This window comes from Phodopus roborovskii, unplaced genomic scaffold, assembly GCF_943737965.1.
Source record: "Phodopus roborovskii unplaced genomic scaffold, PHOROB, whole genome shotgun sequence".
Classification (NCBI taxonomy): Eukaryota; Metazoa; Chordata; class Mammalia; order Rodentia; family Cricetidae; genus Phodopus; species Phodopus roborovskii.
Window position 1 is genome coordinate 20,732,287 of NW_026126448.1, and position 22,139 is coordinate 20,754,425.

The 22,139-nt window shown below is 51.4% G+C and overlaps 1 protein-coding gene across 2 annotated transcripts in view; it reads left to right on the forward strand.

Annotated features, from left to right (window-relative positions):
• Positions 1-22,139, forward strand: part of Ahdc1 (AT-hook DNA binding motif containing 1) — a 66,262-nt gene that overhangs the window by 14,536 nt on the left and 29,587 nt on the right. Inside the window, exon 1 of one of the 2 annotated variants that reach the window (XM_051189015.1) lies at positions 14,558-14,736. The exons of the other annotated variant lie outside the window; for it this stretch is intronic. The gene's annotated coding sequence lies outside the window, so the exon portion shown is untranslated. Of the gene's footprint in view, positions 1-14,557; positions 14,737-22,139 lie in introns of those variants that run through there. 2 annotated transcript variants of the gene reach the window in all.

A 22,139-nucleotide genomic window follows, 5' to 3' on the forward strand; every position in this document is an offset into this window, starting at 1 on the left:
GATTTCACAGATGCAAGACTCAGAGTCTTGGTCTGAGAATCCCCCCAAGCTTTAAGAAGAGAAGCACAACCCTGTCCTGCAAGCCCCGAGACCTGGAGGTGAGCCTTAGAGCCCAAGGCAGGGTGTGTGCTGAGGTCAGGCTAGGGCGGTGCTTGGTAGCTGGCCTGGGAAAGCAGGCTTCAAGGAGGCCAGAGGAAGGGTGGTGGTTTGCCTGGGGGGTGGGGGCTGGGGAGCCATCTTTGGTTGGAAGGCAGGGGTCTGGCTTTCCCACAGGCCCAGGCAACTGTAGGCTGGAGTGCTGGGGCCCTCCCAGCTCCCCAGGGAACCCATTGCTGCTGGGCCTTGGGGACTCAGGAGTCCTGGCGGGTGAGGGCGGGTCTCCAGCAGGCACCCAGCCAAACCCCGCAGCCTGCTCACCAGGAATCTTGTTGCTGAGAGATGGAAAATCCCGGCTGGGCCTGCAGCTCATCCCTCCCCTCCGGGAGGAGGAGGGGCTCAAAGATTCCTTCCTGCACCCCCTCCATCTGGGGCAGAGCCCTCCTTGGCAGTGGGTGGGGCTGGGGGCCCAGGACAGGCCTCTAAGGCCCAGTCACATGTCCTGGAGCCTTGCCCAGTCCACAGTGGGCACCAGGGCACTCTGGAGGCCGAATGAGCCTGTTGCAGCAGATGAGGGATAGAGGTGCCAAGGGCCAGAAGGGGCCTGAGTGGGGGCTGGAGTCTGGCCCTGGCCCCACTGGCTCCCCCAGGGTGGAGGGTGAAGAGTTGGTTCTCTCCTTGGACAGGAAGACGAATGATCCTATTATGGGAGCGTGATTTTATTCCACGTGTCAGGGAGTCTGAGATTAACTTGCTCACCAGTCTGTGACAAACCCCTCACACCCAACACACACAGACACACACACACACGCAGAGGTAGAGAGACACACGCATCCACAGTGTCACAGATAAGCACTGCTGTGCTACAGTCCATGGCATGGCTTACACAGTGCCACACTCATAGCACACACTCAGATATACTAAGGCTTCAGACCCACAGTTTCAGAATAGTGTGTCTGCCACCCAGGTCTGCAGATGCAGACAAGCCGTCCTAGAGGTCTCTGCATTCACCCCTTCAACATGCAGAGTCAAGGACACATGGTACCCCATGGACACAGATAAACTCAGACACACAAAACCAGACAGTGCCACCCAGACAGGCATAGCCTAACAGCCATACTCAGACAAAGGCCCTGGATACATACAAAGACAAGCGCAGACACACGGCTGGCAGAGCTGACACAAGCACAGGCGTGCACACCCGGACATAGACAAAGACGAATAAATGCCCAGAGGTTTTGCTGTGGACAGATGTGGAGGCACACGCACATCTGGGCCTCCTTCTCAGTCTCCCTGCTTGGGAACATGGTGATCTGATACCTGAGAGGCTCTGAGGAATCTTCTGCTCCGTGAGCATCAACCCTTGGCCCCCACCTGGCACCAGGCCTGTGGCAGAGGCCATCCCAGCCACACCCTCAGCAGAGCCCTGACACCTCTTAACTTTTATGTTGGTCACGCTCACAGGGACCATCTTCCCCTGTGCAATCATCTTACAACAATCGCGATGTGCCCCTTCCCCTTGTCTTTCTCAGCCATCCCTCCTTTCAGTAGACATGTGCAGCTTCAGTCAGGTATAGACAGTACCCTGTGTGTGTGCACACATGCATAGTCTTCTTCACGAGACGCCTGTGCAGGCCCACAGCCTTCACGGCTTTCTTGCAAAGAGTCATCCCCCACAACTTCCTTGCACGCTCACACACAGGTTAATTCACAAATGCAGCACACATGCGTCCTCACCTCTTACACACGCATGCATGCACACACACACTTCCTGAGCCTCCCTTCGCTTTCCTTCCTCTGCCTCTCACAAACACTCCAGCTGCCAGGAGTGGAGCCTTGCTGCGGATCTGGTCCTCATGGCATTTGTCATTTCATTATGTCCTTGGCCTTCCCAGCCTCAGTCTCTCCTCCACCTCCGGCCCTGCATATGTGACCTTGTATTCTTTTGTCTTTTTTTTTTTTTTTTTTTTTTTTTTTTTGTCTAGTCAACAAGTGTAGATAGAGCACTCATTCCATTAACTTGTATCAGTTGTTTATGGGCGAAGCCCCAGGGAGACTGATGACAAAGACAGGCATAGGCTCTTTTCTCATTCCAAGTTTTGTGACCAACCTGGCTATTTGTTGCTTTTCCTTTTCTACTAGATTGGAAGGTAAGCCTTGATCTTGGCTATCAGGGGATGTGTGTGAAGTCATAATAGGGACACTGTGGGAAGGGTGTTCTAGCCAGAGGGAACAGCATGTACAAAGCCTGAAGGCAATCAAAATTTGATGTGCTGAGAGACTGTAGCACAGTTCAAAGAGCAGAGGAGCACTTGGAAGAGGGCAGAAGCCAGGGGTAGAGAATGGTTGCTCTGCTCAGGAACGTGAGTTTTGTCCAGTGAGCCACAGGAAGAAACAGGAAGTCTTTTATTTCATTTCATTTTATTTATTTATTTATTTTTGGGTTTTTGAGACAGGGTTTCTCTGTGGGAGGATATCCTGGAACTAGCTCTTATAGACCAGAGCTGGTCTCGAACTCACAGAGATCTGACTGCCTCTGCCTCCCGAGTGCTGGGATTAAAGGCGTGCGCCACCATTGCCCAGCTTATTTTATTTTTTTAAATAACTTACTAACTTTTATTTTATGAGCACTGGTTTGCAGGTGCCAGATACCCTGGAACCGGAGTTAAGGACAATTGTGAGCCAACATGTGAGTGTTGGGAATTGAACCCAGGTTCTCTTGAAGAACAGCCAGTGCTCTTAACCACTCCAGCCTTGACACAGCAAGTCTTTAGCATCAGAATCTGGATTAGATTAGATCATTAGAATGGAAACAAGTATTTGGAAAAGTTTGGGTTGTTTGTTTTGAGACAGGGTCTTACTGCATAGTCCTGGCTGGTCTGGAACTCACTAGGTAGATCAGGCTGGCCTTGAGCTCACAGAGCTCCTCTTGCCTCTGTGTGAGGCACCACACTTGGCCTTTTTGTTTTGAGACAAGGTCTCACCCTGTAGTTCAGGCTAGCCCCAGACTTCATTGTGTAGCTCGGGAAGTTGCTGTTCTGCCTCAGCCTTCAGGGGACAGTACCATGGGATAACATTGTCAGACAGTGGAAAGTGCTCTGTCAGGGGTGGAGGTGGAGCATCCTGATTGCTTAAAGGAGGCAAGTGTCAGGACCCTGGCTTGGCCTATGGAGCTAGGGGTAAACTGGTAGAATCTGGGGAGGCCATCAGCAGCTGGAGAGCAGGGACTAAGAAGCTGGTGTCCTTCATCCATTGTTGGGTAGGCCAGCCACAAGGTGATGGAGCTATAGCATGAGGTTATGGGGGAGTGGGGGTCAGAGTAGAGCTGGGTTTTACTCAAACTCTGAATGTTTGATGGTAACATGAAATGTGGCCATTGAGATTCAGCTTTGAGCGCTGCAACATGCTTGTCCTGGCCTCAAGTTTCCTCATCTGTGAAATGAGCTGTTATCTGGTGTGGGAGGAAACTCTGGCATCATGTTAGGGTTGAGTAGGGCTTTCTTCCTGGGTGTACTGAGAAAATGAAGTGAGGGTCTCCAGAGAGGGGCCAGAGCCCAGCACCAAAGACAAAGTCTTTCTAGAGTCTGACTCCAAGCCCTAGAAGGGACCCAAAAGAGAGGGCCTATGTCCCTCTTGCGTCCTGCCCTAGCTTGTGTAGCAGTGGATATGGGCCATGTGCCCAGGAGGACACAGTGTCTAATCTCTGACCTGGGCTGTGTCAGGGCCCTTCCTCCCATCGATGGAGGAGCAAGGTTCAGGAATACAGTTCATGGACTCCTCTGAGAGTAAAGAGCCAGGAGGCCAATTGGGGTATCAGCTAGGTGAATTCCTTCATGGAGATATGTTCTGTTGTGATCTTTAGGATGGCCTGGGGTTGTAGTGGGAGGCAAGTGATCTGGCATGCATTCCCTCAGCTGCCCTGGGATCCGGGATGTGAGGGGCCCTTTAAGTAGCTCACCTGTGAGGTGGGGCTGGTAGAGAATTAATTTCCTGTGCTATTTTAATTTTGCTGTATTTAATTTGCTGTTTATTTTAATTAATTAACAGAGTTAATCTCTTATTCTACTTTGCTGCCACTCGTTCCTCTTGCCTTTCAGAGGGGTAGAAGGCCTGGCCAGGTGATGCTGGGTTAGCTGTGGGAGAAAAGGAGGGCTCTGGGAGCAGCTCTCTCTCCCTTTACCTTTCCCATCATAGGGTTTCCTCCACAGTCCCTGCTTCTTCCTGGGGGAAAACTTCCCACCCTGTTTCTCTCCCAGATTGGCTTCAGGCTTTTGGCTGTAGTGGTTGAATCGTTGAAAGCCTGACTTGAACCCCTGCCTGTTTCAGTGTTCTGGGGTTGTGAGAGGGAACTTGTTTTGGATGGTACTTCCAGGCTGTTGGAGGATGTTTGAGATGGGAGGATGTTGGGCTTTTACTGCCAGCTCTCTGCCCTGCACTGATGATGCACTTGTGTGGTCAGGCCTCTAAGTTACCAGCATGACAGAGCACCTGTGACACATCCATGGATGACCTCAGTTGTCTCTGGTAGGGGATAGGATTACCCACTGCTCAGTATTAAGAAGGTGAGGCCTCTGAGAGGCTGTGACTTGCCTGAGGTCACACAGCAACTAAGAGAAGCAAGGACTGGATTCAGGCAGTGACCCGTCTTGGGTGCAAAGGGTTAACAGTTGGAGAAATCTCAGAGACTAGAGTGGGAGTATTAGGCCACATGTCTGATGAGGCTAGGAAATGGGGTCCACTGGCTTGGGAGGATGTGAGGTTAGGGAGTAGGTCCCTGTCACAGTGGCTCTCCCAAGGGTAAGTTTTCTGCTACCTGAGCTCTTCACTTGGAGATTTGGAACTGAAATGCTCAGTGGCTGACTGCCTTCCATGGCAGGGTGGAACCCTCCTACTTTCATTAGTCCTTTTCCTTTTTATCTGGAGCTAAGAATTGAACCAGATCCTCATGCACACTGGGCACATGCTGTTCCATGTATAGCTGTATAGCCCTGGCTGTTCTGCAACTCACTCTATAGATCAGGCTGGCCTCATACTCACAGAGATCTGCCTGCCTCTGCCTTCCAAGTGCTGGAATAAGAGGTGTGTCTGTAAGACTGCTGGGTCCTCTGGAACTGGAGTTATAGACAGTTGTGAGCTGCTATGTGGGTACTGGGAATTGAACCCCATGTTCTCTGGAAGAGTAGCCAGGGCTCTTAACCAATAAGCTATCTCTCTAACCCCTTGTTTTACTTCTTTCAGTTAATTGTGGTCATCTGGAGTCCAAAACTATTAACCTGAAGATCCCATAAGAAATAAACAATCCATAAGTTTTAAGTACTTTGTTACAGTTATTATATTGTAAGCATTCCACTATATTGTTATTAAACTCTTAGGGTGAGAGATTGATAAACTAAACTTGAAAACATAGTATCTATAGGGGTTGGTGTTTGACAGTCTCATGCATTCACCTGGGCAAGTAAGTCTTGTTAACTTTCCTCCCAGATAATCGGGCTGCTATATCACAGAAGCAGGGCGTAGAGAACTACAGATATTGCCCGATGTCCTACAAAGCCAGTACTTTTGCACTTGTGATGCTGGGATCAAAAATCTCTTTGTGAAGCGTGTTATGTCCACCCTCACCACCCCCAACCCATGGTGCTTTAAGTTAGGGGATAGACACCCTGAATTCATGAGGAAAGGTATCTTTGGGAAGCCTCCTGTTTAGGTCACCAACTCAAATGTTTGAAAGGGCAGAGAAAGCCTACAAATCAAGGGGGGGGGAGGTGGAGTGACAGATGCAGGTCTAGATAGCACCAGGTGTCCCTGGCTAGGGATACTTTGTAGACTTGGCTCCATTGCTGCAGGCATGGCTACTGGAAGGGGCCATGGGAGAATTGGTTGGCTGTAGAAAGCTCCTGGGCCTCCTGGAGGAATAAAGGTGATGTGTGTGAATGGTTCTCGAGGGTTGTGCCACACCTTAAGAGGAAAAAAAAACTAAGAACTCAAATGCTATGATGTAATTGAGATTTTGGATTTGGATCCAGTATCTTCAGTTACTTGGCTCCTCTTTGAGCCTCAGTTTCCTCATTTGTCAAGAGAAAGTGACTACAGCACCAATGTTTTAGGGTTTTATTTGGCTCAGTGAGATCAAATACAAAGGGTTTGAGCTCCAAAGCACAGAGGTCATCGAGTGTCCGATGTTCAGGTCCAACTCTGGGGAGTCCCACCCCAGAGCACAGTAGGTGGGAATAGTGAGGGGATTGTGTGTGGGGAGTGAGGATGGGGCTTTGGCAGACCTGGTTTTAAATCACATTCATGTGGCTAAAGAGATAGCTCAGGGGTCCTCTTCCAGAGGACCCACATTCAGTTCACAGTCCCCATGTCGGGCAGCTCAGTCATCTATAACACCAGATCCGGAGGATCCAACACCACCTTCTGGCCTCTGAAGGCATCCACACATATGGCACATACACATAGGACACACACAGAAATAAAAACAAAATCGTTAAATCCTATTCATGATGCCTGGCCTTGATTGTCAGTAAAATGGACGTGATAGTAGCTCTCCCCATCTTATAGGGTATGGTGAGGATTTAGTTAATTAATTTAATGAGTAACAGAGAGCCTGCTGGGTACCAGACAAGTTTCCAACCACTACAGATAGTAAGGGACTGAACGTTTTAGCAGTCTTTCCATCATAATCTGGAAAGAAGTGTGTGTAGGGGGGGTTGTTCAGAAAGGAAGAATTGAGCAGGCTGAGGCTCTTCCGATGGAGATGAGCAACACAATAAAATGTCATAATGTGGGCTGGTATTCACTGAGCGCTTAGTGTCAGCCACTGTGCTCAGAAGGCAGAGCATATATTATCCTCATTTATAGGTAGAAATGGGTTCCGAGAGGTATAGTGACATCTCCAAGAAACAGCTAGTCAGAATCTCTCTCTCTCTCTCTCTCTCACACACACACACAGATACAGAAAAATGGAAAAAGAGAATGATAGGTAGTAGGGATGGGGCTGTCCTTCCTTCCTTCCTTCTTTCCTTCCTTTCTTTGAGACAAGTCTTTCTACATAGCCCTGGCTGTCCTGGAATTCACTATGTAGACCAAGCTGGCCTTGAACTCATAGAAACCTGCTTGTCTTCTGCCTCCTGAGTGCTTCGATTAAAGGTGTGTGTCACCATGTTGGGCTTGGGGCTACATTTCCTCCTCCCTCCCTCAGGGACAGGGTTTCTCTGTGAAACAGTCCTGGCTAACCTGGAACTCGCTCTGTAGACCAAGCTGACTTCAAACTCAGAGATCTGCCTGCCTCTGCCTCCCGAGTGCTGGGATTAAAGGCGTGCGCCAATGCTGCTGCCCCCACTCAGTGGGGCTACATTTCATAATCAAAAAGATTCAAACTAGTTGTCGGCTGGGGTGGGGGTTGATCCAGCAGATGAAGGAGGAAGCCCTGGATAGGAGAGGGACAGGGATAGCAAAGAAGGGACAAAAGAGGGTAAGGTGGGCGTGCATGTGCGCATGCATGCGTGTGTGTGCCTGTGTGCATACGTCTGCACACACATGAGAGCACAGGCATGCTCATGCTCAAACACATAAGAGAAAAAGGGGAGTAGGGAAAGAGACAGAGTGACTTGTGTAGTCCAGGCTGGTGTCAAATTTGAGTCTGCTGCAGGTAAAGGGAAGTAGAGTCTTACAAGAATGTTCCCATGACACATGGGTCTTGAAAGATAGGTGAGCTGTGAAGAGATGGGGACCCAGAACATTCTAGGCAGGCCTGAGCACTGGCCCCAAGGGAAGAATGAGTAGTATAGCTTACGTAGTGCTGAGAAATGGAAGGAAGTGGCCCAGTGAAGAAGGGTTGGGAGACTGGTAGCCTCAGGGGCATGTGATGGGTGACAGTAAGAGGCTTAGCTAATCACAGGAAAGGAAGGACAGCACAGTCATTAACAGGGTAGACACTGGAGTCACAGCCTAACCAAGCTGTTTCCTCCCCACTGGTTTAAGCACCTGACCGGAGGATGAGATGACCTGTGAGCAGTACTGTGCCTGGAACATAGTCCAGATGTGACTCGCACGTTCACTCCAACTAACAACGCATATTTGGTGTTAGACTGTTCTAGGACACAAAACAGTGAACAGAACTAAGGTATTAAACACAAAAACAAAACTCTACTCCCAAGCAAACCTATACAAAGTGAAATAATTCACACAAAGTCAGAATGTATGGTTTACTAGCTGGCTAGGCATGGTGGCATATGTCTGTAATCCTAAAAAGGCTAAGGCAAGAGAGTCATGAGTTCAAGTACAACCTGAGCTACTACACAGTGTGATCTTGTCTCTAAAATAAATGAGAACAAATGTGTATGTGTGTGGTTTCTTAGATGGTTATTAGAAGTACCAAGTAGGAAAATGAAGCTGGGCGGGGCTTAGAGAGTACAAGATTGCAAGGGTGCCCTGGATGTAGGTTTTTTGTTTTTTCAAGCAAGGGTCTTACTGTGTTGGCCAGGCTGCTGTGAACTACTGGTCACCCTCCCGACTCAGCCTCTTGAGTACTCAGAATTCCAGGTAAATAGCATCACTCTTGGTGTGGGTGAGAATTTGAAGTAAACCTACAGATAGAGGCTGTGGTGACTATTTGGAATGTTTGTAAATTTTAGTAGAGTATACACACACACACACACACACAGAGTTTACAAGCAATTTAGCCTTTATGAAGATCATGTGAGGTGCAGATGGAGACACTGGCTCAAAGGGAATAGGCAGACTTACAGAATTAGTTCTGCCTTTTAGGGTAGTGCTGTGCCCTTGACTCCCTTAGAGTTCCTGTGGCAAGGGGACAGAGTGAGAGTGAGTGGAAAGGACATGTGAAATCTAAAGTAAGCCAGTATCCAGACTTGGAGCCAAGCTGCATAGTTAGGACAGTGGCCTACTTCCTGGAGCCAACAGTGTGGTCAGTACGCCTCGGCCTGGTCTGCTCAGGGTGATTTGAGAGTGGCTGGACCCAGGACTAACCCCAAGGGCAGAATGGGGGCAACCGGCTAGGCCAGAGGCACTGGGTGATAGGCCAGCAGGGCAGGATCTGTCTGTCCTGAACTGAGTGGGCCTGTGGGTGGTATTCAGACAGTTGGAGAGGAAGAGATCAGCCCACTGACCAGATGAGAGGGAAGGGTGACCAGTGGGGCCCAGCAGGCTGTGAAGGCCACTGAATGTCAGCCTGGAGACACTGGTCTTGATGGGATCTGAGTAAGATATCTGGAATGAGGTAGAGGTGGTTCCTTGAAGGTGATGGGATGGGATGCCCGCTGAGGAAACTGATCACACGTGAGGAGTGATGAGGTCAGGCCAGGCAAGCAGATTGGTAGAAGGAACGAGACCTGAGATTTGATACTCTTGGACATTGGCCTTGGGTCCTTCCTAGTGCTGGCCACTTCTTTCCTTCTATGTACCTCTGTTTTCTCATTTAGATTTTTAACTTTTGGGGCTAAGGATCCATTCTGAGAAGATGACAGAGCTAGGGTCTTCTCTCCAGATAAATATAAGAATGATTTGGTCAGTTGGGCGGTGGTGACACACACCTTTGATCACAGCACTGGAGAGGCAGAAGCAGGTGAGTTCGAGGCCAGCCTGGTCTACAGAATGAGTTCCAGGACAGGCTCCAAAGCTACACAGAGAAACCCTGTCTCAAAAAAAAAAAAAAAAAGATTTGGTTAACAGTTTGTTAGGCTGACAAAATCCATTCACTGGAGGGCCAGTGTAACTAGCACTAAATGCTCACTCTGGACCAGGTGCTGCATGAAGGGGTCTATCCTACAGTCTTGCTAAAGCATCAAGTATACTTGCTAAAGTATCAAGAAATGGATACCATTGTATTTGTTCAGTGTTACAGGTGAGGAGACCTAGGAGGTCTAGAATGACTGACTGACTGGCTCAGAGTCACAGCTTGAAAGGCTGTTTGTCAGCTGGGACCTTAAGGCCAGCCCAGCATTCTAAGATCAAGGGGACAGGCCTGGGAGGATTTTTAAAGAAAGCCACGAAGAAGTAGAAACTAGAGATAGGGAAAAGGGCCTGCTTAGCCCTGAGGTGTGCAAGGCATCAGGTAATCCAAGGTGAGGGCAGAGAATGAGGATTTCATTTAGAGCTCCCTGGCCTGGCTTCCAGAATCTGCCTTATAGGATCTGATGGACCTGCTCTGGAGTCTGCCGGAAAAGGGTGGTGTGTAGGCTACTCTAACTTCATGACCTGATTATGTTTAGTGCCTGGCACAGAAGGGCTTATCTCTGACCCTTTGACTCAGCTGTCACTGGAATCTGTCCTCCCTCCCTGTCCCAAGGCCACAGAGAAGGGCCAATGGGCCTTGAACTCTCCAGGGGAATGCCAAAATGGAGAGTCCTTCCATTCCAGAGAAGAGGCCTGGGTTCCATCTGATGAGATTACAGTAGAATCTGGGACCCAAGCTGCCTGAGACCCATGTTAGGTTCTCATCAGGTTCCCTCCAGAAGCACAGCAAGAAGTGACAGGGATTGGACGAGGCCACTGGCTCAGGCTGAAACCTAGATGTATGAGAAATTGAACTTGGTTGTCTAGAAACAATTTTAAGGCTTTGTAGGCCTTTCATTCTCTGCTGTGATACCTTGAAAGTAGTCTTAGATAATGCATAAACAGACAACCTGACTATGTTCCAATCAGTCTTCAATGATGAAACAGACAACAGGCTGGATTTGTTTGGCCCATGGGCTGGAATCTGACAACTCCTGGTGAAAAGCCTTATTCTTTCTGAAGGGTGTGCAGATTTTAAACTAATATTAGTGATCTGTAGGCAAATAAGTTTGGTATATTAGGCAGGTTGACTTAGAATGTGATCTAACCATTTGGAATTGGTGAGTATAAAATGGACTAGAGCCACCAGGCAGTGCTGTCATTCACCTTTAATCCCAGCGCCTGGGAGGCAGATGCAGGTGGATCTCCATGAATTTGAGGCCAGCCTGGTCTACAGAGAGAGTGCCAGGAGAGGCTCCAAAGCTACAGAGAAACCCTGTCTCAAAGCACCAAATAATAAATAAAAATAAAAAAGGACTAGAGTCAAGTGTGAGCACATCCCAGCACCAGGGAAGTCAAGGCAGGAGGATGCTGAGTTTGAGGCCAACCCAGGCTACATAGTTCCACACCAGCCTGGGCTACAGAGCTAGTTCCAAGGCAGCTAGGCCTACACAGAGAAAACCCTGTCATGAAAACAAAATACAACAAAAGTCTCCAGCTTTGCCTAAATTCACAGAAAGCTGAGGTGGGGGAGTATGGGGCATTGAGATTTAGACACATGTGTAAAGCTGTGTGGTCTGGATATGGGGAAGTGGGTGAGGACAGTCACAGATACTGATCTGGAGTTGGCAGAGTTTTGGTCGTAAGCCAGAGCACCATCTGATCAGGAGCAGAATGGTGTAATAAGGCACAATGGAAGTAATGTATGTAATTAAGATTTTTCTAATACCTACTTTATTTATTTTGAGACAGGGTCTTACTACACAGCTCTGGTTGGTCTGGAACAAACAGAGATCCCCCTGCCTCTGCCTCCCTGGTGTTAGGATTAAAGACATGTGCTACCATGCCTAACCTAATACACACATTTTATTTATTTATTTGTTTGTTTGTTTATTTGAAGACAAGGTGTCTTTGAGGCAAAGGAGACTTGGAACTCACTATGTAGCCCAAGCTTGCCTCATCTCAAACTCAAGACCTTTTCTTAGACTCCCCCATCCTAGAATTACAGGCATGTGCCACAGGCTGGGGCTAGTACATTCAACAAAGAAAAAAAAGCAGCAAAATCCATTTAATAGCATTCGTATCTTATCTAACTCAGCATATCAAAGATAGGATCCTCTCAGTATATAATCATTATAAAACTACTGAGATATTTTCCCTTTTATTTTAGTCAGACTTAAGTATCTGCTGTGTGTTTACACTTACTAACATTTCCCACTCAGACTAACAGTGTTCTCAATGCCCAGAAGCCACATGTGGCAAGCAGCTAACACGGCAGCATGGATTTAGAAGCAGCCTTTTCTTTGGGACTAGGGTCCAGGAGTCATGAGCCAGAATAATCTGGAATAAATAGGGTTGAAGTGCTAGGTTACACCCTTGACCAACTTGAACTGGTATAGACTGGCCCAGCAGGAGACAGCACCTGGGCTGTGGGTTGAGAAGAAAGGGTTCCCTCCCTCAGAATTCTGACCAGCTGGCCCCAGGTGGAAACCTCTGTTGGGGCTCCAGGCCTCTTAGGACATTTGGCAACCTCTGAGCACCGTTCTTAGTTCATCCCAATGTCACCTCTGACTCTGGAGTCTGGTCTGGCCTGGCAGGTGGGGGAGGGCAGGGCGGCAGCTGGACCCTTGGAGCAGAAGCTCTGCCCCTCCAAGCCAGCTGCTGCCAGCCTTCCTGGACTGACTCTATGGAAACTGGGGACCCGGAGACAGAAATAAACTGCCAGGTTTCCGGGGCGGAGGGGGGGGTTATGTGACTGCCAACCTTTGTGTTCCCTTGCCGGGGGTGTGTGTGGAGGGAGCAGGAAGCAGCTCTAGACTCTACCACAGGATACCCCCTGTATCATCTCCCTTCACATCTCTACACCCCTTACCTCTGAGGCTGGGTTGAATCTAGAATTTGATAGATTAGTCAACTATGAGGGTCTAGTAGTCTGACATGCACATTTGAGAGCAGTGTGTATTCTTTGGGCTGTTGGACAGTTTGGTACCCATTTTTAAACACTATCCTGAGGACCCCCTAGCTGTCCCTTACCAGTTGTTGACTAGATTCAGAGGGCTGTATCAGGGTGCTAAAGAGCTGGAAGATTGTTTTGGGTACCTACCCTTCCACTAGTCAAAGGCGACTTTGAGTGACACATTAGGCCTTAAGTTTCCACTTCTGTTTCAGGGTTTGTCTTGTGTCAGAAATTACCTCATACTTTGAAGACAGTTTGTCTGACTTTGGGCTGAGCCACTGTCTGAACTTTAGCAGGTCACTTAACTCTACTGAGCCTCAGTTTCCTCCGAAGGAAAAACACTGTATCTTTATTGGGACCTCACTGGAGTTAATTCATCCTGAGAATGCAAAACCAGTATGTATGCCTCTGGCCACTAACATGAGTAGGCGCTAGATGCAAATGTATTGTATGAAAATACATTGTTTTGGTGTGGGTAACTTCCCCTGAAAAGGGGGCTTTTTGATCCCTCTCACTTTATAAATGTTAAAACTAAGCCTCCCACCCCCACCCACGCAAGAAAAGTGATAATTGTTTTGCCCAGGGAAAAGCGCACAGCAAAGGGAATATGGTACTCTCCAATTAAAGCCAGGTAGCTCATCCCAACTTACAGGTAAGGAAATCGAGGCCGGTGATTGGCCACTGGTGCTCGGTGGCGCTATCCAGTGAGGCCTGAGTCCGCCGCTGGGGAGGGAGTGCCCGGGCCGCCGGCGCTCACCGGAGGAGGGGCGTGCAGGTAGCGGGCGCCCTGGAGACACCGCCCGTGCTAGGCGCTATTAGTAAATCCCGTCGCTCGGCCGCACAGCAAGCAAGTCAGGCCGGTTGTCTCCCGGGCCCTCCCCAGTCCGGAGCCGGATCGAGGCTGTCCTTCCCTCCCCTTCCACGTGTCCCTCCTCCGCGGGGCAGTCGAGGGCCTGGGCTAGCGGGCCGGGGGCCAGGAAAAAGCTGCAAACACCGCGGCTGGGCCGCTCCCCTCTAGCTCAAAATAGTCCCCGGCCGGGGCTGCCACGCATTCCGCCGGCCCCCGGGGCGCGGGAAGGGTTGGCGGCCCGGGCTACGTGGCCGCCCGGTCGAGTGGGACAGGGTGGGGGCGAGGGCGGGCCGCGCGGTCGGCCGGCCGGCCGGCATGTGGCTCTCCTTCGGGGAGCCTTGGCAGCCTGGGCTGCGCGCTGCGCCGGGATGATGGAGAGCTTCTGGAATTTCCTGCAGCTGGAGAGCGCAGCCGGCCGGGGGAGCCGGCCCAGCGCAGCTCGGGAAGGGGCACCGAGCCGCCCGACCCCCGGACGCGTCTCCGCCGCTCCGGTGGGGTGGGAGGTTTCCCCGCCCGGTCCCGGACCTCCCCCGGGCGGGCGGGCGAGGCGGGCGGGCGAGGCGGGCGGCTCCCCTCCCCCGCCGCTCCTTCGGGGCTGGCGGGGGTCCAGGCCCGCCCTTCCCGGCCTGGGCGGCGGACAGGGGCCAGGTGCAGGCAACGCCCCTCCCCCAGCCGCCTGGTTTCCCTCTCGGCCCGTCACCTCTGCGAGTCAGAAGCCCTGCGGCCTCCTGGGGAGGGGGCGGGGGCGCAGGCGCAGGCACCGGGGCGGCCAGGTAGCTCGAGGGGCGGCGGCGGCGGGAAAAGTCGGGAGCGGATTCCTTCGGCCCCGCAGACCTGCTCGCCTCCTGCTCGAGCTGAGGCGTCGAAGGGCTTCTCTGGAGGAGGGAGACGAGCCAGTCCTCACCCAGGCCCCCCTCTTCTCGCAACTACCGAGCCAGCAGGCGGCAGACCTCTAGAAAAATCCTGGATAATTTCCCCAACTCCGGCGGCAGCTTGCTTTGGGGCGACTGACTCTGCACCTTGCAGGTCAAAGAGTCTTCAGAAACGGGACCCGGGAGGGAGGGCCTCCCTTTTCTCGGATCTCTGAAATCCAGGGGAGTCGGTAAGTGACCTCTCAGGGCTCACTCTTGGCGCTGTTGGGTGGGGGTGGGAGTGTTCCGAGATCGCTTTCCCACAACTTTGCCCAATTCCAGCACCGTTTGGTTGAGCCGTGCAGATGGAGACGGATGGACCGTTTGGCCACTCCCAGCCAAAGGCCCCAGTTCAGTTATAATGCCCGCCCCCACCGAGCTCTCCGCGTTAAACCAGAGCAGTGGTGGTAGGCCTGCTTGGGTCCCTTCCCTGTCGAGAACGTGGACAAGTTTCTTTACTCCTAAGTTTTCCTTCCCCCTTTATGAAAAACTAGATGATAGTAAGCAGGCCTGGGCCTTGAGGAGCTTCAAAGTTGCTTTTGTAAAGCAGTTAGTGTGATGCCTACCATAGGACACCTGAGTAGCATGCAGTCCCATTCTGGAGAGTAAAGCATTAATCCCATCCTACCTTCCACCGGACCTGTGAAATGTGGCTTCCCAAGGTAAGCAGTGCCTCTTGGGAAAGTTGGAAAGGGAAAGCCATTGGCTTTATTGAGTGTTCATTTATTCATTAAACTCATGCTTGCCATTGTTAGTCTCAGCTCGCTCTGCACTGGAGCAAGAGACCTTTAAAATGCTAGGAGCTGGGAACCAGCTCAGGTCACAATGCATAAAATTAAAGTCCTTCCTCCCGGGCCTGCTCTAAGTATGGACTGGAAGCTGATGCCCTAGGAGGGGGCTGGTCTCCTCCGGATGCTCCCACTGTTCCGCTGGGGGGTGGGGTGGCAGAGCACAAAGCTTGGCCTCTCCAGGTGTGCGGCCCAGGCAGGCTTAAGGTCAGTAGGATTCTTCCTTTGGGGCTCCTCGATCACTTTCCACTGTGCCGCTGCCAGATGCGCAGATTCAAATTCAAATTCCCCTAGGCTCCACTTGAGCCCAGGAAGTACACCTGGGCCTGTGTTGTTCTCACCCTCTCCCCACCCCTGCTGTCCCTAGTTCTGTTTTCTGTTTGATTGGCCTTCCTTGTGCACGGGAGGAAACTAGTATGCTGGAGGATTCATTTCAGTAGGCCTTGATGTTGTATGACTTTAATCCTAGCGCTGGGGAGGCAGAGACGGGTGACTCTCTGTAAGTTTGAAGCCAGCCTCGGCTACACAGAGTGAGACCCTGTCTCAAACTAAGAACAGCAAAAAAAAAAAAAAAAAAAAAAAAAAAGTCCCATTTTACTGTAAAACTGAGGCCTACCTCTGTGAACCCTAGTTTGCCTTTCTGCAGAATGGAATTGAAATAAACTACTTAGGAAGGGGCTAGAGATGGAGTGGATGTGTAAGATGCTGGTCTATCAGGCCCAAGGCCTTCCTTGCATTTTAATCCCTAACACCACCAGATAGTGTATATGGATATATAAGACTACCTTGAACACTACGTATTCACGCATCTTCCTAGAGGCAGCCTGGCACTAAAGGGATTTGCTTTGAAGGCTGGGTGTAGGGAATACAGAATAGAGACAGCTTCTTTGGGTTCCCGGAACCAGAGTTCAGGAAGTTGCCTGATGGCTAGACTAAGTCCAGCACAGCCCACTCTGAACCACCACACAGAGCAGCCTGTTTTACAGAAGCAGAAAGTGTTGCAGCCCATGTTAAGGAGTAAGCAGCAAGGTTGTAAAACAGGTCTCGTTGGAAGGCAGCATACAGATATCTGGCTAGTTTCTCTCATACCCGTAGAGGGCTCACAGTAATGGACTTGGAGGGGGGGCTGCAACCAGCATTTAGGCTGTGTGACTTCGAGCAGGTGATTTCTCCTCTGAGTCTCTGTTCCCTTCTGCCTGACACGGAGGCTGGATTAGTGACTCCCTCAGGCACCTTCTAGCTCTGACAGGCTCCAAGCCCGTGTTGACTGATGTCTCCTAGGAGATAGCACACAGAGAATCAAGTTGGCTGGGAGATCCCTGTCAAGGTATCCCCCACCCCCCAGAAAGCCAGAGCGCCTTCCTTACTGAAACACACCCTTCAGGGATCCTGACAAAAATCCTGGTGGGTGGAGGGGGTATGTCACCCAAGTGAGCAGTGTTGCTGACTCCCAGGGTTCCTGTTATCTGAAGAGAGGCCTGTGCTCAAGAATGAGTGCTTGTGTCAGGCAGGGCTGTGAGGCTGCTTCTAGAGGGAAGGAATGTGTGTGTCAGGGACCAGTCAGCCTCTGGGGATGGGGTGCTGGGCATGGGACTAACTGTGGGATGTGTGCCCAGCAGTGGACTGGGGTGTGCTCTAGACAGAGAGGCTGGCTGTGGGGAGGAGGAAAAACAAGCTAGAGGAGCTGGCTTTGAGTCAGTGCAGGATAAGCCTAGAGGGCAGAAGACCTTAACCTGTGCCTAGGTTTGTCCACTTGGTGATGGGAGTTGAGCTGAAGGGCACTATTCTGTTCTGAATTGCGGTTGTTATGTTCTATTGTGAGGGTTTCTGTGTGGGGTGGGGTCGTTGTCAAGGTTTCCTGAACAGTGAGTATCTGGAAGGTGTGCCACTGGAGATGTGTGCCCGAAGGTAGTAGTAGGCAGCTACTGGTGTTTTGAGATGCTGTCTGTATGGAGCTATTGATTGGTATTTTCAGGCTGCCAATCAACACTGGTCATGTTTTGGGTGCTTCCCTTCTAGCCCCTACACACAGGGAGCCTCCAAAGCTGGGTGAAGAGAGGAGGGAAGTTTGCCTGTTACAGTGCTTGTGCAGGTAACAGAGGGCCCGCTAGGCCACTCACTCACGGTAATTTTACCACGGTGCCTAAATCAGGAACAGGCGTGAATTGACCTTTTAACCCCTTCCCCACCACGGGATTAGATTCTGTTTCCTGTTCAATCTCCTCCAGAACCAGTTCCATCCCGGCTCACCTCCCACCCCAACAGTGAGTGGATAAGCAACCCCATCCATCGCCTTTTCTCCCTCTACCCTTATCAGGCCTTGGGGGGGCCTGAGGACCAGGCTGGTGCAGGGTCTGGCAGGAGCTGTGGGCCCAGGCGGGAGTGATAAATATTGAAGAGGAGGGATTTCGGTGTGGGCTGGAGCAGCTGCAGTGGTTCGAGTGTCACACTATCTCTCCCCAGGTTTACTGACCCATTTCCATTCACGCGGCTGCCGGTTTCCTAGCAACGGCAACAGTCCCCCCAGAACAGGCGGAGTGTGTGTCTGCCATTAGCGACTGCTGCAACTGTGTCAAGGTTACCCCGCTCCCTGCAAACCCACCCCGGCGGGTTTGTTTTCTGCCAGCGCCTGGCACACACCATGCCAGCCCAGGCAGGGGGAGAGAAGAGGGCTGGGGGCCAGCCTTAGGGGTTGGGTGGGGGTGGGGGCAAGGAGGAGCTGCAATTCCCAATCCAATGGGAGCCAACTTGGACAGAGTCCGAAGCCCCCCCCCCCATTTGCTGGTGGAATTCCTGAGCCTGAGGGGAGCAGGGGGTGGAGCTGTCCCTCAGCCCTGACCCCCGAGATTCCAGAGCCTGGGGGGAGGGGAGTAAGGCCAGGGGCCTCCGGGAACCCTGCCTGGCCTGACCCCACCTGGCTTGCTCTTCTGCACTGGCTTCCTCCTGCTTGTGTAACAGCTCAGGGCCCAGTGTTGCTCTCAGCTCTTTGTCCCAGCCTCTGTGCCTGGTCTCCCCCACCAGACTCCCCAGGGCAGGGTTGTATTTCTCCCATCAGACTGGGGACTCCTGAGGTTGGGGTTCATGAAGCCTCCTCTCTGCCCTCGAACCAGTTCTTGGCTGTTTTCCCATGTTATGGGAGATGAGATAAAACATTTAGAGTGTCGAGGGATTTCTTAGTAAAGACTAGCCAGGCAGGCAGATATCCCATCCTATTGGGAAAGGAGGTTGTACATGAACACATTCTGCCCTTCATGAAGCCATTATATATATACATGGGATTGGCCAAAGGAAGTAGAGTACCCATCTTTTCTTCTTGAAAACCAGGCTGTAAAGGGTTAAACTGTCCCCCACCTTAGTATGTGAGCTCCTCCTAGGTAGGGGGGGATAAGACTATGGGGGGGTCGGCCACCTTATAACCACTTATGGTCAGCTGAGACCTGACCAGTCACATTCCTTCCCAGGGGGGTTGAAGCTTACCACAGAAAGAGGGCAGGGGCAGAGGTCTGGAGGGCGTTGAGATGATGGGAATGGGGGTGGGGGACACTCCACCAAGAAGCTGGGACAGGGGCTGGGACTGTCTGAATCCAAGTCTCATTTTCCAGGGCTCAGTCTTTTCCACAGTATACACCCGCAAACCTTCCAGGTGGGCCCACGTGTCTGTGCCATAGGTGTACACACCTGATGGCAATTCTGAACAAAGAGAAGAGCATGGCAGAGGTAGTTTCTGACATGTGGAGTGGCCCAGGGGCTTGTGGGTAGCCTCCAATGTGACTCTCGGGTTCTTGGGGGAGGTTGGCTGGGTCAGAGGCTCTGGCATCTAGGGTACAGAGCAGGCTGTTAGAGCGAGACCTGGGCGGGAACTCAGGGAGCCTGGTACTCTGCCCAGGCCCATGACCGGCTCCTCGCGGGCTCAGTGATGAAGAGCTTAGGCCAGTTAAGAGCCCTCCTGTCCTGTTAGTCAGTGATTATGGGTGAGAGATGAGTGAGGGTAGGCAGGAAGGTCTGGAGAGGTGTGGGAAGCAGCCAGCTCAAGGGGGAGTTGCAACATGATACTGTAGCGAAAATAGCCCTGGTCATTTTCAGCTGCTTGGGCCAAGGCATCTGATCCCAGCAGGGTAGCATGGGCAGGGGGCAGGGATGTGCCTTCCTTAAAGCTCCTTGGAAAGCCAGATAGGATGGGAAGCTAGAGAAAGGTTGACATGCCTGGCTAGGCTCCTTCAGATCTAGTAGGCCCTGGCAAAAACCCAGGAATCAAATAAGGAATGCAGAGGGTTAACTGGAGGTGAGGCCTGGGCTCCCCCTTTGGGTCCAGGCCTGGATGAGGTGAAAGGTCAACCCCAAGGCGTCCAGGGCACAGATGGGGTGGGGGTAACCTGATCCTTCTCCCTAGCTAGGCTCGAGGATCACAGCACCACCTCCCCTAGGAAAGGTTCTTTGACATCCCCAGGAAGGAGTTTGTTTAGACTTGTTCTCATCAGGAGTTGTGGGCTAGGGGAGGGTCTGGGCCCAAGGGGTCAGGCACCCCAGCCAGTGTAGAGTGTTTTGTCATCCTGGGGTTAGGGGAATTAGAGGTGGCCCTACTGGAAAAGTTAAAGATAACCTCTTCAGGCCCCACTCAAACCCTGGCCCTCTGTAATCTGAGGGACAGCATAGACACTGATGAGTTAGAATTGCCAGCTTGGTGCTAGACTGGCATTGAGATGTGGGACGGAGAATTATACCTCCATTCAGACATGTCTCTGCTGTCTGGTCATATATGTGGTAGGGTGCTGGGGTGTAAGATGGTGTGATGGCAAGCAGAGATAACACATGCAAGAACTTGGCCTCTTAAACCAAGCTTGGCTTTGGTTCAGATCTTCGCCTCTGTCTCAGTGCTGAGATCAAGACTCCTGACACTAAAGCAAGCCTTTAACCTAAACATGTTTACATGTCTATAGAGTAGGACAGAGCAGGTACTCAGGAAAGAGTAATGTGAGCAGGGCTGGGGGTGTATTAGCAGCTCAGGATTAGGGCGCTTACTCAACATGCTTGAAGCCCTGGGTTCAAGTCCAAGCACTAACAACAATAAAAATAAATAAAAAGGGTGGTAGCAAATCTCACTAGCTGCCAAGCCAACTCTAGAGGGAAGTTGATAAGCTCTAAACAGTATTAAGGAGAGAGCTTGAGACTGGCTGGTCCTCAGTCAGGCATCTTGGGCTGTGGGGCTATCTTTAACTGACTTGGGTAGAGTATGTCAAGGTGAATGGTGTTCTGTGTGAGGCAAGGGTTGGTTTAATTTAGGACTACACCTATTGTTGACCTCTGGGGCTAGCTGCTGCAATCCCCCCCCTCCACACTCCACCCCAGCAGGCTTTGTGTGGCTCTGTGGGTGTAACTGTCCCCAGACTGCTGCTGTAGGTATGTTTGAGAAGGCGCAGGCATCCTGAGAACAAGTAGCCTTTTGTCTGCTTTCAGCCCCCAACTGGGCCGGGCTCTCTCTGGGGGATCCCCTGTTTCTGAGCCCAGATCCCAGCCCACAGACTTTGTCTCTGCCCACAGGTATCCATCTAAAGGGTGCAGATGTTCTGAGCCCCCTTCCTGGGCAGGGGGAGACTAGCACTGAAGTCCAGCAAAGAGGCTCAGGCAGGGACTGAAGTTGTGCCCACCCTAACTCCCTTGGGTGTCACTCTAGGTGCAACCTTGCCTGCTCCTTGAGTTCTGAAGCTGGTGGGGGAGTCAGCAGGAGCAGGCTGAGCTGACATTGTGTGTGGGGGGGAGTGGAGGGACATCAAAGGCCTCACCTGACTGAACAGGGATCCTGAGACCATGGGCTGGCTTCCCTTGAAATCTGAACAAGACATCTTCTGGGGGCTTCTATTTTTTCCAGTTCCTGTCCACATTTTGCCAGATACGACTTTCCGCAGACAACCTTCCCACAATCGATCCTCACCTCCAGTAAACGCACCCCCTCCCCATTTACTCTTAATGCTATGCTTACAGAGGGAGAGACAATAAGGTACTAACAACCCCAGCTATCTGTGAAGCAGTTGACTGTGTACTAGACACTGACCCCTTCCTTGTGATTCAACAGGATTGGGAACTCTTGAACAAGGGTTACAGACATGGCAGGAATCAGAAAAGGCACCACTAAATATTTAGGTTGGGACAGAGGAGGAGACAAGCTTATATGGAAGGAAAACTGCAGAAGCCACATAGCAAACAAAACAGAAAAGCTAGAAGCCAGGCTTTTGGCTCCCCTCACACCTTTGGCTCTGGGTGTGACTGGGAAGGGAGATACAGGAGAATTGCTAGAGGCCTTCCCCTTCCTCAGCAGAGAGGCTGTAAAGCCCCATCGCGCTACACAAAGCACTAGGTGTATCTTTCTTTGCCTTCCACACATCTGTACTAGACCCTCTGATTTAGGGGAAATAAAGATGATTGGGGAAGCTAAGGGCATTTACTAGCCACAGGAAGCAATTCTGGACTTCTTGGAGTATTGTGAGCCCAGTGATTGGGGGTTACTGGTTCTGGGGACATAAAGATTTAGCTTGCAGGTGGGAGGTTCCAAGTTGGGCAAAGAGGAGTGTTGAGAGCCAAAGTATGTGGGGGTTCAGTGCAAGGGAGGCAGAGATTATGCTGGCCCAGCACTCTTCCCCCTACACACACCCACAGGCTGGCCTAGTGGAATGCTGGGAAGCCCCAGGGATGAGGCCAAGCAGCCAAGGTGTCTCTGGTGGCACGCAAGCAGTTAAGAGCTGCCTCAGCCCGTTCCTTCAGACAATTAGTGACATCTCGCTTGACAACACCACACTGAGCCCAAGCAGACC